This window comes from Parasteatoda tepidariorum, chromosome 9 (genome assembly GCF_982258835.1).
Source record: "Parasteatoda tepidariorum strain Cologne lab strain chromosome 9, Ptep-v5.0, whole genome shotgun sequence".
NCBI classification, from domain to species: Eukaryota; Metazoa; Arthropoda; class Arachnida; order Araneae; family Theridiidae; genus Parasteatoda; species Parasteatoda tepidariorum.
This window is the reverse complement of record NC_141763.1, coordinates 30,575,160-30,592,199: the sequence shown is the minus strand read 5'-3', so window position 1 is coordinate 30,592,199 and position 17,040 is coordinate 30,575,160.

The following is a 17,040-nucleotide window of genomic DNA, read 5'->3' as shown; positions in this document are numbered from 1 at the left end:
TAACTTTTGATTTTAAATCATTGTACTATAATGATGCAGAAAATTGGTCGTCAAATATCTGCCATGCAAAATGCGCCTTTATTTAGATTTAATATCCCTTTTCTAAAAGATAAATTTTTGAAACTCTATATTTATTTATTTTTATATTTTCTATCCGTCGTGGAAAACCCGACCCAATTTTGTGTTTACGACCACTAATGTTCAATTCCTTCGCATTGTAATTTTGAACCCAATCCAGAAGACAAGAGAATTCCTGGATTGAATATTGGGAGAAATTTGCCTTCGTGGAGGACTTTCTGATGGAGCTAACCCGCATTTGCGTTACATGGAGAGGGAGACCATGAGAACCTCCCACGGTTAACCTGACGGCAAGGGGACTTTAAACCATGATCCGTCTACCACTGAGGATATTTCACATCAGCACTGTGGTCGGTGCATTCGTATCGACTAATATTCTCGTATTTCAAAGTAGGATGTGTAACATTTAAATCTGCATGCAAGCAGATTTTATCCTACCCTGGTTTCCCGCGGCCGGTTGAAAAATTTAATAGTGATGGTCAGTTAATTTAGTGGTAAGTACTATGCTTACCACTAAATGAATGGCTAGGGCCACAATGAATGGCTAGGGGAGTTCTTACTTTAGACAAACTATATATAGCTCTTTATTGTGTATGTAATTTACCGATTTATTCGTTCTACGTCTGTACATAGTATTACTTTTCTTTGTTTTTACCCATCGATTTTCTACTCTTGTTTTATCATTATATTTTCGGATTTTTCATAATGTATTTTGCTTATATTTTATAATGCCGACTGATCCATTTGAACACCCTTATTACAACACTTCTGGTGTGGTATAATTGACCTCTGAGATCATTTTTGTCCTCACTATGTCGCCTTTAGCGTTCAGACGCTGAGATCCTGTAATCAACCTGAATCTTTGCATTCACTTTAATAGCTGCCAACTTGTACGGTTGTTGAGAAACATATTAAAGAGTAGTAGTCATATAATACTAAAAAGTCAGCTATTTTATCAACACTCGTAAGAGTGTATTGGGGCACCTGGGCTGCGAAACTGCCTGCATCCCATCAATCAAGTACCTTTTAAAAAATGAAGTGACACATCCTATTAATGTAAGAATAACAAATCTAGCTTGTATACATATGTTTGATTTATTGATTTGCCGTGATAGATAAAGCAATTTAATTTTTACAATTAAGATTTTTACGCTAATATATAAGTTATACTACCACTAAGAAAAAAATTTCTCAATGACCGTATAAGTTGGCACCTGTGCACTTTTAATAGGAAGTTGTAAAAGTATGCTATAAAAACTTACTAATTTTAGTTTCTTTTTATAAAACTTTGAATTTTGTTTCGTCAGCACTCTTTGCTTTTTTAATAGCCAGTAGCAACTATGTCCATTTTCTTAAATTTAAAAAATCAACAACTGGAGTTTTTATTTTCTTTAGTCCAGGTAACAAAATTTTTAAAGAAATAAAAGCTTGAAATTGTAATTGGGTATACTATAGCCTACGTCACAGGTTGTGTTATTCCTTCTAAATTTAACCCATGAACGGCATTTTCTGCGAGCCTAACTTCAAGCCACAAATAAACAAACGAAGTGTTTGATCGTTTAAATAGCTGCTCGCCAGATTTTATTGCATTATAAAGAAAAGTAATTGATATTCGATTTTTGATTAATAATTGATTTATGTGGATAGTGGCATTTATGTGGATAGTGGCATAGAATTTAGCATTGCGTCATGGTAAATGTTATTCCTACTAAGTGGAAGTAGTTGTGTTTTTTTTATATTATACCCAATTGTGAACAACTACAGCCAAGAGGCAAATCCCTAAAAAAGTGAGCGAGTTGTTAAAAACAGCTGGATTAAAAATTGTATTGTAGTATCCCGGTATATGAATGAGAAAGTATTATTTTAATGAAGTTAAAATGAGACTGTGATTTAAACTGGGTATATTTTTCTTTAAATATTGATGTGCAATTCAGAGGCTGAACTATATTCTTACGTGGAAATCAATAACGAATAAAGACTAATTAAGTATTAAAGAACGCGCAATAAACAATTTGTTTTATAAGAGCTATAAGCTAGCAAATATCATTGATGTTATCTTTAAAATATTTGACAAAACTGAATCATTTATTGTTTACTTTAAAACAATGGCTTCCACTAAACCAATGAAAATTTCCATTATTGAATATCTATGAATTAAACATATAATTAAAAATATAAATCGAAAATTGGGATTCGTAATTTGTTTAGAATTGTACTTATTTAGCTTCATGTGAAATGTTGTATATTTAGAGTCTACGGTTTAATCACAATTCGGTATACAGACAGACACGGGGACGGGATAGCCTGGTTGGTAGGACACTGGGCCCATGTCCAAGAAGTTGTGAGTTCAATCCCCGCCGGCCGAGGATTCCCCGTGTCGTAAATGGTGACTGATGATGCACGTTAAATCTGTCGAGTCGCAAAGTCCTCCATGTTCCCATAACAAATTAATACCTTTGGGGGTACTGATCCAGGAGTTTCCTTCTTTTCTGGATTGGTTCAAAATTACACGGCTACGGAGTTGAACATAAGTAGTCGTAAACCCAAAATTGGGTCGGCTGTTCAACGATATAATGCAGACAGACACAAAACATTCTTTATTGCATTATATGTATAGATCTTATAAAGTTTGTGCTGAGTAAATGTCACTCAAAAATAGCAAAAGACAGGGAGATCACGTGTTGTCATGATTGCATGTTTAGTTCCTGTTATATACAACATTTTTAAACTTGTACATTTCGACAAAAAGACTACAAATATGATTTTATTTCAGATTTGAAATCCCCACATCCGAATTAGTCAAGACCAAGTATTTGGGGATACTTCCGTATCGTGATCTGTCACGCCAACTACAATCGCCAAGGTGCCAAATAGATCTTAAACTTGCAAATTTAAAAAAAAAAAAAAAAAAAAAAAAAAAAAAAAAAAAAAAAAACATGTAGACGTTTGCCCGGGGGTAGCTACGAGTTATACCTTTCGGGTTGTTTCCTTTCTGTGATTTTTTTTAGTTTCTCGGGGGCCAAGACGGTAATAATTCTGCCACATATCATGATACAGAAATCATCCCAAGTATTTGTATAAATGCAACAAAAAATTTGTTCCCGGGTGTAATTAATGTTAAATTAGTAAGGATTATATTTATTTCAACATCGTAAGAAATGTTAAATCTCAGTTAGACGTGAAGATTGAAATGCAATTACGACTTTTTAATCATATCTTTCTAGAAAACTGGAAGCTAATAGATTATTTTAATTGTACGCATTTCGAGTGTATTATTTTTCATATTTATAAACACTTAAATAGAAATTAGTGACTAAAAAATAATTACTGAAAAGCATTTACTTATAAATCTAAACGTTTAGGACATTTTAAGATGAAATATCGTTTCAACATGTTGTCACCATTATTTTTCACACCGGTTGTAAAACTGACAAAAACTTTTGCCTCTCTTCATGAATAAGATCTTTTAAGTGCTGTTTTCTTTAACGCAAAACTCAGTTTACCGTGTTTTGTAAAAGCTAGATAATAAATATAAAAAGTGTGATGTAAAAAAAAACATTTATCTTTACAAATTATTTGCTGTTCATTTTTTTAAAATAATTTTTAACTGTTATTTATAGTTTGTATTTTTTTTTTCGTGTAGGAAAAAATGCGAAAGTCTTGAAATTCTTGCTTTAGTCATTTGTTTAATCACGTGTCATTAATCACGTAAGCAATGTAGAAGTTAAAGAGCTAAATGATTCGGAGAGAAAAAAAGACAACTTAGAAAAATCAATACGTTCTGAACCTTTACTGCGAAAAAAATTCTTCTTTTTGTTGTTATTATTATTATTAAATAAAATGTTGAAATTTTTCAGCTATAAATCTTATTATCGTGAGAAAAAAATTCTCAAAGAGGTAACAATGTATTTGTTTATTAAATTGTAATGGAATACCTGCAAGTGACGTAATGTGGGTATCTCTATCCTTTTCCATTAGGAAAAAGCGAAATTATAAATAATTATACTAACGAAATAATGGATTATGCTAATTATGAGTGTATTAAGTTACATTAAATGTTTCAAAAGTAAATTTAAAGCAATATCAATACTTTATGAACCTTTACTGCGAAAAAAGATTTTTTTCTTATTATTATTATTAAATAAAATGTTGAAATTTTTCAGCTATAAATCTTATTATCGTGAGAAAAAAAATTCTCAAAGAGGTAACAATGTATTTGTTTATTAAATTGTAATGGAATACCTGCAAGTGACGTAATGTGGGTATCTCTATCCTTTTCCATTAGGAAAAAGCGAAATTATAAATAATTATACTAACGAAATAATGGATTATGCTAATTATGAGTGTATTAAGTTACATTAAATGTTTCAAAAGTAAATTTAAAGCAATATCAATACTTTATGAACCTTTACTGCGAAAAAAATTTTTTTTGTTATTATTATTATTAAATAAAATGTTGAAATTTTTCAGCTATAAATCTTATTATCGTGAGAAAAAAATTCTCAAAGAGGTAACAATGTATTTGTTTATTAAATTGTAATGGAATACCTGCAAGTGACGTAATGTGGGTATCTCTATCCTTTTCCATTAGGAAAAAGCGAAATTATAAATAATTATACTAACGAAATAATGGATTATGCTAATTATGAGTGTATTAAGTTACATTAAATGTTTCAAAAGTAAATTTAAAGCAATATCAATACTTTATGAACCTTTACTGCGAAAAAAAAAATTTTTGTTATTATTATTATTAAATGAAATGTTGAAATTTTTCAGCTATAAATCTTATTATCGTGAGAAAAAAATTCTCAAAGAGGTAACAATGTATTTGTTTATTAAATTGTAATGGAATACCTGCAAGTGACGTAATGTGGGTATCTCTATCCTTTTCCATTAGGAAAAAGCGAAATTATAAATAAGTATACTAACGAAATAATGGATTATGCTAATTATGAGTGTATTAAGTTACATTAAATGTTTCAAAAGTAAATTTAAAGCAATATCAATACTTTATGAACCTTTACTGCGAAAAAAAAATTTTTTGTTATTATTATTATTAAATGAAATGTTGAAATTTTTCAGCTATAAATCTTATTATCGTGAGAAAAAAATTCTCAAAGAGGTAACAATGTATTTGTTTATTAAATTGTAATGGAATACCTGCAAGTGACGTAATGTGGGTATCTCTATCCTTTTCCATTAGGAAAAAGCGAAATTATAAATAATTATACTAACGAAATAATGGATTATGCTAATTATGAGTGTGTTAAGTTACATTAAATGTTTCAAAAGTAAATTTAAAGCAATATCAATACTTTATGAACCTTTACTGCGAAAAATATTTTTTTTTTATTATTATTACTAAATAAAATGTTGAAATTTTTCAGCTATAAATCTTATTATCGTGAGAAAAAAGTTCTCAAAGAGGTAACAATGTATTTGTTTATTAAATTGTAATGGAATACCTGCAAGTGACGTAATGTGGGTATCTCTATCCTTTTCCATTAGGAAAAAGCGAAATTATAAATAATTATACTAACGAAATAATGGATTATGCTAATTATGAGTGTATTAAGTTACATTAAATGTTTCAAAAGTAAATTTAAAGCAATATCAATACTTTATGAACCTTTACTGCGAAAAAAAAAATTTTTGTTATTATTATTATTAAATGAAATGTTGAAATTTTTCAGCTATAAATCTTATTATCGTGAGAAAAAAATTCTCAAAGAGGTAACAATGTATTTGTTTATTAAATTGTAATGGAATACCTGCAAGTGACGTAATGTGGGTATCTCTATCCTTTTCCATTAGGAAAAAGCGAAATTATAAATAATTATACAAACGAAATAATGGATTATGCTAATTATGAGTGTATTAAGTTACATTAAATGTTTCAAAAGTAAATTTAAAGCAATATCAATACTTTATGAACCTTTACTGCGAAAAAAATTTTTTTTGTTATTATTATTACTAAATAAAATGTTGAAATTTTTCAGCTATAAATCTTATTATCGTGAGAAAAAAGTTCTCAAAGAGGTAACAATGTATTTGTTTATTAAATTGTAATGGAATACCTGCAAGTGACGTAATGTGGGTATCTCTATCCTTTTCCATTAGGAAAAAGCGAAATTATAAATAATTATACTAACGAAATAATGGATTATGCTAATTATGAGTGTATTAAGTTACATTAAATGTTTCAAAAGTAAATTTAAAGCAATATCAATACTTTATGAACCTTTACTGCGAAAAAAATTTTTTTGTTATTATTATTATTAAATAAAATGTTGAAATTGTTCAGCTATAAATCTTATTATCGTGAGAAAAAAATTCTCAAAGAGGTAACAATGTATTTGTTTATTAAATTGTAATGGGAAACCTGCACATGACGTAGTGTGGGTATCTCTATCATTTACCATTAGGAAAATACGAAATTATTAATAATTATACTAATGAAATAATGGATTACGCTAATAATGCGTGCATTAAGTAACATTAAATGTTTCAAAAGTAAATTTAAAGCAAAATCAATACTTTATGAACCTTTACTGCGAAAAAAATACTTTTTTTTGTTGTTATTATTATTATTAAATAAAATGTTACAATTTTTCAGCTATAAATCTTATTATCGTGAGAAAAAAATTCTCAAAGAGATAACAATGTATTTGTTTATTAAATTGTAATGGGAAACCTGCACATGACGTAGTGTGGGTATCTCTATCATTTACCATTAGGAAAATACGAAATTATTAATAATTATACTAATGAAATAATGGATTACGCTAATAATGGGTGCATTAAGTAACATTAAATGTTTCAAAAGTAAATTTAAAGCAAAATCAATACTTTATGAACCTTTACTGCGAAAAAAATACTTTTTTTTGTTGTTATTATTATTATTAAATAAAATGTTGAAATTGTTCAGCTATAAATCTTATTATCGTGAGAAAAAAATTCTCAAAGAGGTAACAATGTATTTGTTTATTAAATTGTAATGGGAAACCTGCACATGACGTAGTGTGGGTATCTCTATCATTTACCATTAGGAAAATACGAAATTATTAATAATTATACTAATGAAATAATGGATTACGCTAATAATGCGTGCATTAAGTAACATTAAATGTTTCAAAAGTAAATTTAAAGCAAAATCAATACTTTATGAACCTTTACTGCGAAAAAAATACTTTTTTTTGTTGTTATTATTATTATTAAATAAAATGTTACAATTTTTCAGCTATAAATCTTATTATCGTGAGAAAAAAATTCTCAAAGAGATAACAATGTATTTGTTTGGGAAACCTGCACATGACGTAGTGTGGGAATCTCTATCCTTTTCCATTAGGAAAAAGCGAAATTATAAATAATTATAGTAATGAAATGATGGATTATGCTAATAATGGGTGTATTAAGTAACATTAAATGCTTCAAAAGTAAATTAAAAGCAAACTAATAGTATTCTAATTTAATACTTAAAATTAGTAGAACAGTATAAGATTCTTGTTTCTTTCCTAATTATTTATTTCTATGAAACATTTTCAAAGTTTTTCGCAAACTTATTTGTCTTATAAAATCATGATTCATTAGTTCTCATGATACATTAGCAAATTGACGCAATTGAATTTTTGAAATAATCCCAAAAAAATTTAAAGTAACCTGAATTTTGATAAATTTATATTTATATGTACGACGTATACTTCCTCTATTAGAGCTCCTTTTAAAGTTGGCAGAAATATTTTCAATCGATTGGTTGGTTCTACTTAATATGAAAAGTGTCTTTTGAATGATATTTGAAATATGTTCGCAAAGCTCCCGTTAGGAATCATGTCGAGTTCTTCTTTCTCAGTTTTTGCCAAGCTTTGCGAAAATTAAACTTTTAAAACGCGAAGTGAATTCTTGGTATAAAAGTTGTATTTTGAAGTTGAAACTGTGAGACGTGACTAGAATAAAATTATGAAATCTAAAACCATACTGATATAAAAAAGGGAACCTTATCGAAATTTTGCATAATCAAATAACTTCGCTATTTTTATTTTAAGGAACACCTTTTTAAGACATAACCAGCCAACATTTTCTCGTTGATAGTGACAAAGAATAAAAATTGGTTTAATTTCACCAAAATTTATTTAGTTAGTTTCGACAACACTACAGAGTATCGCATCTAAAACATCACATGTTTTTTATAATATAAAGATTTTTATGAGTGTTAGTTATTTCGTAGTCGTAAACAATGAAAAATCTATACCGAAACTACCTCTAGGAATAAGGTGGCGCAGTTGGTTTGTCGTCGGCCTTCTGAGCCCAAGTTCGATCCCCGGCCCAGACACCGCATTTTCGGGATGCAGAAAATCCTCAGCGGCCATGTCGTATGATTATGCGGCATGTAAAAGATCCCTGGAGTACCTTACTGGCTCTTGGCATTTCCGGCAAAATTAAATTCCTTGTGCACTTTAGCATCCAAATAGTCTCGGTGCTGCCATCTAGTGTAGCAGAAACTAGACGTCCAAATTAACATGACCAACGGTATCTCACCCATTGTGGTGGTCCTGGAAGAGTGGATACCACCTCTGGAGAAAGCACTAGGTCTGCTCATCGGCAAGACCGATTGTGCAGCTCTTTGGAAATAAACTTTTAGGGATAAATGAACGCTAGAATATTCAATTAAGAGATGCTTCATTAATACATATCTCATGATTATTACAGTAAAATTCTGCATAAAATTTATTCAAAATAAATATGTTTTATGGTGAATGATAATATATTACACTGCGCTAACTTTTGAAACAAAGCTTTTACACAACTTTTAGATGTAAATGTCTCGATATTTATACCTTAAATATGTTATTTAGATAAATATTAGATCACATGACTTTTTGCCTTTAAGGTATTTTGTATAAATCATTGAATTGTTTGAATACCGTGGTAGTCAAGAATAATTTTACTTAGAATGTTAAGTCAGAAAATTTGCTACAAACTTATATATTCGAGAAAAAAATTCCTGATAAACCAAAAGAGTTGGAAAATCTAATAGTTTGGTAGATTTTATGAAAGCATGGCCGATTTATAGATTTAATACTTATTTGGTGCCTCAAAAGGCACCAAATAAGTATTAAATCTATAATCAGTTATGGAGTTCAAAAACTCCATAACTGATGAACAATTTTTAATTTACAAAAGCATCCTTTTATTCCCATTATCACAATAATTGTATTATAGTATATTTACCTTTCACGTTGCTTGGTATCTTTAACTAATACATCATCTAAAAGGATATCTTTTGTCACATCCAATACTTTTTACATGATATACATCACTCAATTATGTATACCATAAAAGAAAATTGACCCCGGATAATAGAAGGCTGAAAGGATAAGGAAGAATCCATCACAAAACATGTAACTTAACTTGTTGTGGACATATAAAAGATATTATAAATCATCGATCTTTTAGGGAGAACATCAATAATATCTTATATTCTTAGACGCAAAGGAGGTTCAGAAAAAAAGATATATTTTATTAGCCTACCCTATCAAAATTCTACCCTATATTCTCAAAAAATGCAAAAAAAAGACCTCTTAATAACCATAAAAAATAAAAATAAAGAATCCTAATATTTTTCGAAAAAAGGTTTTATATTTACTTTTTTAGAAGAAAAATTATACATTATACATTGTAGCTTGTAGGTAATTATAAATTTATTAAAAAATAAGGTAATAATAAAAATAAATATGTAATTTATCTTAAAATAAAATGTTAAACTGGAATTTTCAGTAATTTTGGAACAGGAATTTATTAAATTTGTATTTCAAATGTAGCATTATTGTATCTTGTATCAGAGTAAAGATAGATAAAAATATAAAGATTAAAGCACATATTAAAATAAAATATAAAAATCTGCGAAATTTTTAATTATTATATTTAGGAATTTTTACTCAATTCTACTTCGAAATTTTCTTTTATTTTCAAAGTTTTTATCTGAAGTTGAAGTGTAGTTCAAAGTGACTTTCTTACGGAGAATTTTTTTGTTATTCGACTTTTCTGATTTTAAATGGGAATAGACATTGTATAAAATACTCATTTTATTTCATTTTCTAACCCTCATTGAACAACCGAACCAAAGTTTTTTTTTTCCTTTAGTTTACGCTACCTATTTTCTCCGTATTCTTGCAATTTTGAACCCAACCGAGAAGACAAGGGAACTCCTGGATCAAATATTAGGAGAAAATTTGCCTTTGTGGAGGACTTTTTAATGGAACTTAACCGCATTTGCGTTTTATGGAGAGGAAAACTACGAAAACCTAGCATGGTTAGCCTGACAGCAAGGGAACTCTATCCCATGACCCGTCTACCACTGAAGATATTTTACGTCAGCACTGTGGTTGGTTCGAGCTGGGTTTGAAGTTTGTATCGACCAGCCATCGCTAGAATTGGAATCCGTTTCACCTCAGAGGCAAGTGCTCTATCCCTTGAGGCACCATCCGTGGGATGAGCCACGGCTCCATCCTACGGATATTAATATTTAGAACCTAAATACCCTTTTATGCCTACGAGTTACGTTTTGAAGACGTCCTTTTGCAGTTTCTCTAATTGTTTATATTTGCTTATTCTAACTGTTTATTTAGTTCGATTGTTTCGTGTTATGTCTTTTTTGATAGACCTAAAAAATTACAAAGGAAATAAGTTTTCACTCGCCTAGATAATAGCAAAAAAGCAGCGTAAAAAGTGCTCACAAGTACCTTTGTAAGTTTTATGTACGAAAATAGTATATCAATAAAAATATTTTTATGCATAAAAATCCTTGAAATTTTTCTTATATATCTACAAACTATTGATTCCGACTTATTGTTTTTTCCTATTGATTTGTATTTAGTCTCAATCGATTCAGCGTAAAAATGCATATAAAACCATTCTTGTTTAGATAATAACATTACATGTGTCGGCCTTCGGAGCCCAAGTCTGCGAGCTTGATCCCCGGCCCAGACACCGGATTTTTGGGATGCAGAAAATCCTCAGCGGCCATGTCGTATGATTATGCGGCATGTAAAAGATCCCTGGAGTGCCTTATTGGCTCTTGGCATTTCCGGCAAAATTAAATTCCTAGTGCACTTTAGCATCAAATAGAGTCTCGGTGCTGCCATCTAGTGTGACAGAAACTAGACGTCCAAATTAACATGACCAACGGTATCTCACCCATTGTGGTGGTCCTGAAAGAGTAGATACCACTTCTATAGAACGCACTAGATCTGCTCATCGGGAAGACTGATTGTGCAGCTCATAGGAAATAAAACATTACATGTGTAAATAGATACAAGTACAAAATTGTACTTTTTACGCATAAGACCCTCATAAATCTAAACTATAAGTTCGATTGTATCCAAATCAATCCCATTCTACATTGGAATCCGGAACTGCATTGAAGCAATACCTAGAATGTTTAAACTGCAGTATGTAAGTTCCTCCTCTCCTTCCAAAACGTGAAAGGTGCCTTTTTTACCACTTACTATATAGATGTTACTTTCGAAATTGTCGTAGATTTGAAATTTTTTTAATATTCAGATTTCATCAATTTTTGAATTAAAGCTATGGTGGTTTAGGGGATAGAGCGCTCGCCTTCCAAGTAGGTTACCCGGGATCGATTCCTAGTGATTGTTGGTCGTTACTAATTCCGCACCAGCTCGCAACGAACACAGTGCTGACGTAAAATATCTTGAGTTGTAGATGGATTGTGGTTTAGACTCCCCTTGCACTCAGGCCAACCGTGGGATGTTTTTGTGGCTTTTTCTCACCGTATAAAGCAATATGGGTTAATTCCATGCAAAAAGTTCTATACGAATCTAAATTTCTCCCAATATTTAACCCTTTCGCGCCGACTGTCACAAATACGTGCCAGCATAAAACCGTATCAATCAGGGTATAAAGATAAAACTGGTAATCAAAGTTTTTCTTAAGCAGTTTATTTGTGTGCGGTGTTATAATTGTTTGATTTATTTAATTCACCATTACTTTGTTCAAAATAAAACTGTTTAGTTATACTTTGAATTAACATAGATTATATATATGCATACCCTCCAACTTATGATGATTTTGAAAATAATTCTTTCTAGTGGTAGCGAACCGAAGTAGAAATTTTTAAAACAAATGGATCTCTCATAAAACTTTTATCAGAACTTAAGAATCCAGCCATATGGCCTGCACTTTTATAAGTAATAGTGGACAAGTTACGCTAAAATTAATTTTTTTTAAATATTAAGACATTAATTTTGCTACCGTCTGAAAAGAAGATTTCTGAAACTACGGAAATTCCGTAGCAGTTGGAGGGTATGTATATGATTAAACTAACAATGATTAAAGTAAAAGCAAAGTAAGTCTGTCAAATTAGCAACGACTACATTTAAGTTACCGTTTTTTATTTAATTACAACTTGATTCGGATTTTGTACGAATGCTTTTCTGAATCACCCGTCCCCAAGAGGTTAATCCAGGAGTTCCCTTGTCTTCTAGATTAGGTTCAAAACTACAAGGCTGGAAAGTTGAACTTTGGTAGTCGTACTCACAAATATGGATCGGCTGCTTAACGACGGGTATAAAATTATATATTTTTGAGCTATCTTTATTGTACTAAACTGCTGTTTGTAGAAAATGCAACACCATGAAAGAATCATCAGAATCAAATGAAATTTAATGCAGAAACGACTTGTACTGATACAAATAAATGATGAAATTTTCAAAACAAAAGAAACAAATTAAGCGTCCGAAATCAGTATTTGGTGCAGCCACCACGCGCTGCAATAAGTGCTGCTACACGACGTGGCATGGAGTCAAACAGATGTTGAATATCTGCTTGAGGAAGAGAATTCCATATCGCTTGTATGCGCAACCAAAGTTCGTCTTTGGAAACTGCAGGACGCGGATCACGAGTGAGACGCCGACCAACCATATCCCACACGTGCTCAATAGGCGACATATCCGGCGAATAAGCAGGCCAAGGAAGAAGTTGCATGCGTTGTGCTGAACAGAAGTCTCTAACAGTCCGCGCAACATGTGGGCGTGCATTATCCTGCTGAAAGATAGCTCCAGGGATGCCTTGAAGGAAAGGAACGACTTCGGGCTGTAGCACTTCACGGACGTATCTGTTGCTATTGAGATTACCCTCAATTCGTATCAAATTGGATCGTCCATGATACGAAATCGCACCCCAGACCATAACTCCGGGTGTTCGACCACTATGTCGTTCAATAATACACTCAGGAAGGCAGCGTTGACCGGCATAACGTCTAACACGAACACGGCCATCATGGGTCCACAAATTGAAGCGTGATTCATCTGAAAAGACAACTTGATGCCAATCAGCTCGCCAGTCTCTGTGCTCAAGAGCCCACTGCCGACGCAGCCGTCGATGATCCGCCGTGAGGGGAATCCTGTATAATGGCACCCTTGCACGCAATCCACGGCGCAGCAGACGACGACGAATTGACGAAGCCGACAATTGTACACCTGTAGCAGTAGACCAATGTGCTGCCAGCTGCCTGGAGGAAGCTGTGCGATCATTCACCGTCATGCGGAGCAGGTGTCGATCATCGCGCTCTGACGTCACCTTCTGTCGTCCAGTGCCTGTTTTTCGAGTTGTTCGGTGCTCGTCGGTCCACTGCTTCCAAACTCGCATCACTGTGGAACTGTTCCGCTGCATACGAGCTGCTATTGCGCGATAGGAAAATCCTCCTTCTCGAAGGCCGATTATCCTCCCTCGTTCAAACTCCGTAAGTTGCTTGAATTTCTTATTCTTCCGTCGTGGAGGCATACTCAGGTCTCACTAAACGTTTGCCACTAACAAATAATCATAGACTATTTTCAACGTCCCGCTACAGCACTTTATTTATACGCTTTCAGCATCAATTCAGAGGGCGCTGCTCACGCCACGCACGCGCGATGGCTCTGAAACTTTATTAATTTGCATAATATCCTATAATTGACATTTGCTGCGAATTTCATTTGATTCTGATGATTCCTTCATGGTGTTGCATTTTCTACAAACAGCAGTTTATATGCTAACATATTTCATTAGCTACCTTCTTAGACCATTTGCTGGCGTTTCTGTACTCACTAGTCAAATAATAAAATGAGGGTGAGATGCTTTGTTAGTTATTAGATCCGTAAAAAAAAGGATTATCATTGAGATTTATAGGCATTCTTTTAAGGAGATTAATTCCATCCAAAAAGTTCTATACAAATCTAAATTTCTCCCAATATTTAATCCAGGAGTTCCCTTATCTTCTAGATTAGGTTTAAAACTACAAGGCTGGGAAGTTGAACTTTGGTAGTCGTGATCTCAAATATGGATCGGCTGTTTAATGACTTTTATAAAATTATACATTTTTTAGCTATCTTTATTGTACTATATGCTAACATATTTCATTAGCTATCTTCTTAGACCATTTGCTGGCGTTTCTGTACTCACTAGTCAAATAATAAAATGAGGGTGAGATGCTTTGTTAGTTATAAGATTCTTAAAAAAAAAAAATTATCATTGAGATTTATAGGCATTCTTATAAGGAGATTAATTCTTATAAGAAAATTGTATGCTTACTTTACCATCTTCAAAATAAGTTTATTTTTCCTTGAGAAGACCTATTTTTAACTTTAATATCTCATATAAATATCGTGAGGTAGCGTCTTATTAAGGTGATGTATCAATGTTACTATGTTAAAAGAGATACATTTCAATTTATATCCCTAAAGAAAATAGTAAAAATTGCGACTACTTTTTGAACAAACTCTTCCATTGTTTTGTTACTTATTCTTATTTTAATTAAGGTCTGACAGTAATAATTAAGAATTACTGTCTTTGAAATAACACCCTACGTAAATCACTTTCTCTTCACTTCAGTTCCGAAGAAGAATGAGTGTGCTTTTCACGTCCCCAATGTCTTATTCTTAATTAGTACTTTAACATTTCTGTGATTTACTGGTGCTCTTTAGCTGAAAAAAAAATGCAATGTGAAAAATTATTCAAAGGTAAATTTGTTAAGTTATGTTTATCTTGGAAAGATAAAAAAAAAGATGAAATTCAAATGAAGACATTATCAGATGTTAAAAAAAGGCAGAACACTATATATAATTATATAAATGAATAAATTTTGTCACATAATTTAAAGGAAAGGAAAAATATGTAATTTTATATTAAGTCAAACTTTTTTTTTCTTTTAAATGTTAATAAAAAAAAATTTAATTAAAGAATGTTTTATAAAAAGCAAATAAAGAAAAATTATTTTTAAATTAATTCAAATAATTATTAATAGTTAATTTTAAAAATAATTTTTTTAATTAAATAAAAAAAATTATAAACGTCGACTTTTTTTCAAATTTTCTGTTTTTAAGATCTCATATGATATTTGAGAACGATTTTCCCATAATCATTAAATAATGTAATTTAAGAAATTGAATTTTGATCTAAAATTATATTCAAGGGCGCCGGCAGAATAATATAAAAGGGGGTGCAACCCTCTAACAAACTACCCCCCCCCCCCCAAAAAAAAAATTTAAATATTCTGTTATTACATTTTGTTTTGTTATTACATATACTTTAATCTGTTAATTTTTTTCAAGATACATTTCCTCATTGCTAACAAGATATTTAAAAAAAAGTACGAATTTCTTGTACTTGCAAATTTTGCCACGAGAAACTGTATTGATGGCGCTGGCATAGCTACTGACTTTGAAACACAAATAACTACAAACAGTAGTTTCGTATACTAACGTGTTTGCGTACGCTTAACATTGGTATTTATTGTGTTCATGAAGTTTTACAGTTGTGAGAAGTCAGTTTGTGTTATACACCTTTGTTAAACTAAATAACTAATAGAAAATATAATATTATTTATATTTTATTAAATGAAATTTAAAAATATAGCCTAGATATCTGCCAAGTTTGTGCATGCTTAGTGCGCATAAGAAAAGAATCAAAGATGACTCAGAATTCATTGAAAAAGTTATGAACAGATTTGGACAGCAAGCAAGACGATTACAATTCTTGTTTGATTAAACAATTTTTTAATTGTTATGCATCAATAAATACTTAATTACTTGTTTTTGAATAAAAATATTTTGAATAAAATTTTTTATAACAAAATTGTTTTTCTGTGTCTCTTTAATTGTTTAAAAAAAAGCCAGGGGGGTGCAAGTGCACCCTCTTGCACCCCGCCGGTGCCCTTGATTATATTATAGTTATAGTAACTAAACTATAGTGATAGTCACATTGAAAATTATCTACTTATGGCTAACTTCCTACAACTTTCTTTTTTCAAAAACAAATTTTTTATATCACTACAATGTGTTGCGTGAATACTACATCAACGGGGAACGGGATAAGTTTTTTTTAATTTTTTTACTTACGCAGGGATGCCACAGACCAGTGTTCCCCAACCCCCGGTCCGCGGATCAAATGGTACTGGGCCTCCTATTTCATTGCAACTGAATTTAAATTCCTAGTTTTATACCCCAAATTAAAAATATCTGTGTTCCATTAAAAAAAAATTTATTTAAAAAAAAGGGGGCCCCGAAGGTAGTAACATAATTTTTTTAATATTTGTAATGTATCATTGTCTCCTATTACCCCTATATGGAACCATCTCATTGCAAAGGAACAAGCTCAGGGTTCTCATTGATTTAACGTTCTAATAAGTTAAAATGTTAAATCACTTTATATTTACTTTTTGGTGTAACTGTATTTTATTTTGAAGGCATGTTTAAATACAATTAAATTAAAATTATTAAATCAAAATAATCTAAAATATAAACAATCAACGCCCTCCCCCCCAGCGGGCCGCGGTAAAATTATCAAACTTCGACAGGTCCGTGGTGATAAAAAGGTTGGGGAACACTGCCACAGACGACTAAAAATGTAAAAATGCAATAAACTATTTAAATAATTAAAATTAGCAACTTTTTCTAGCATATTTCTTCA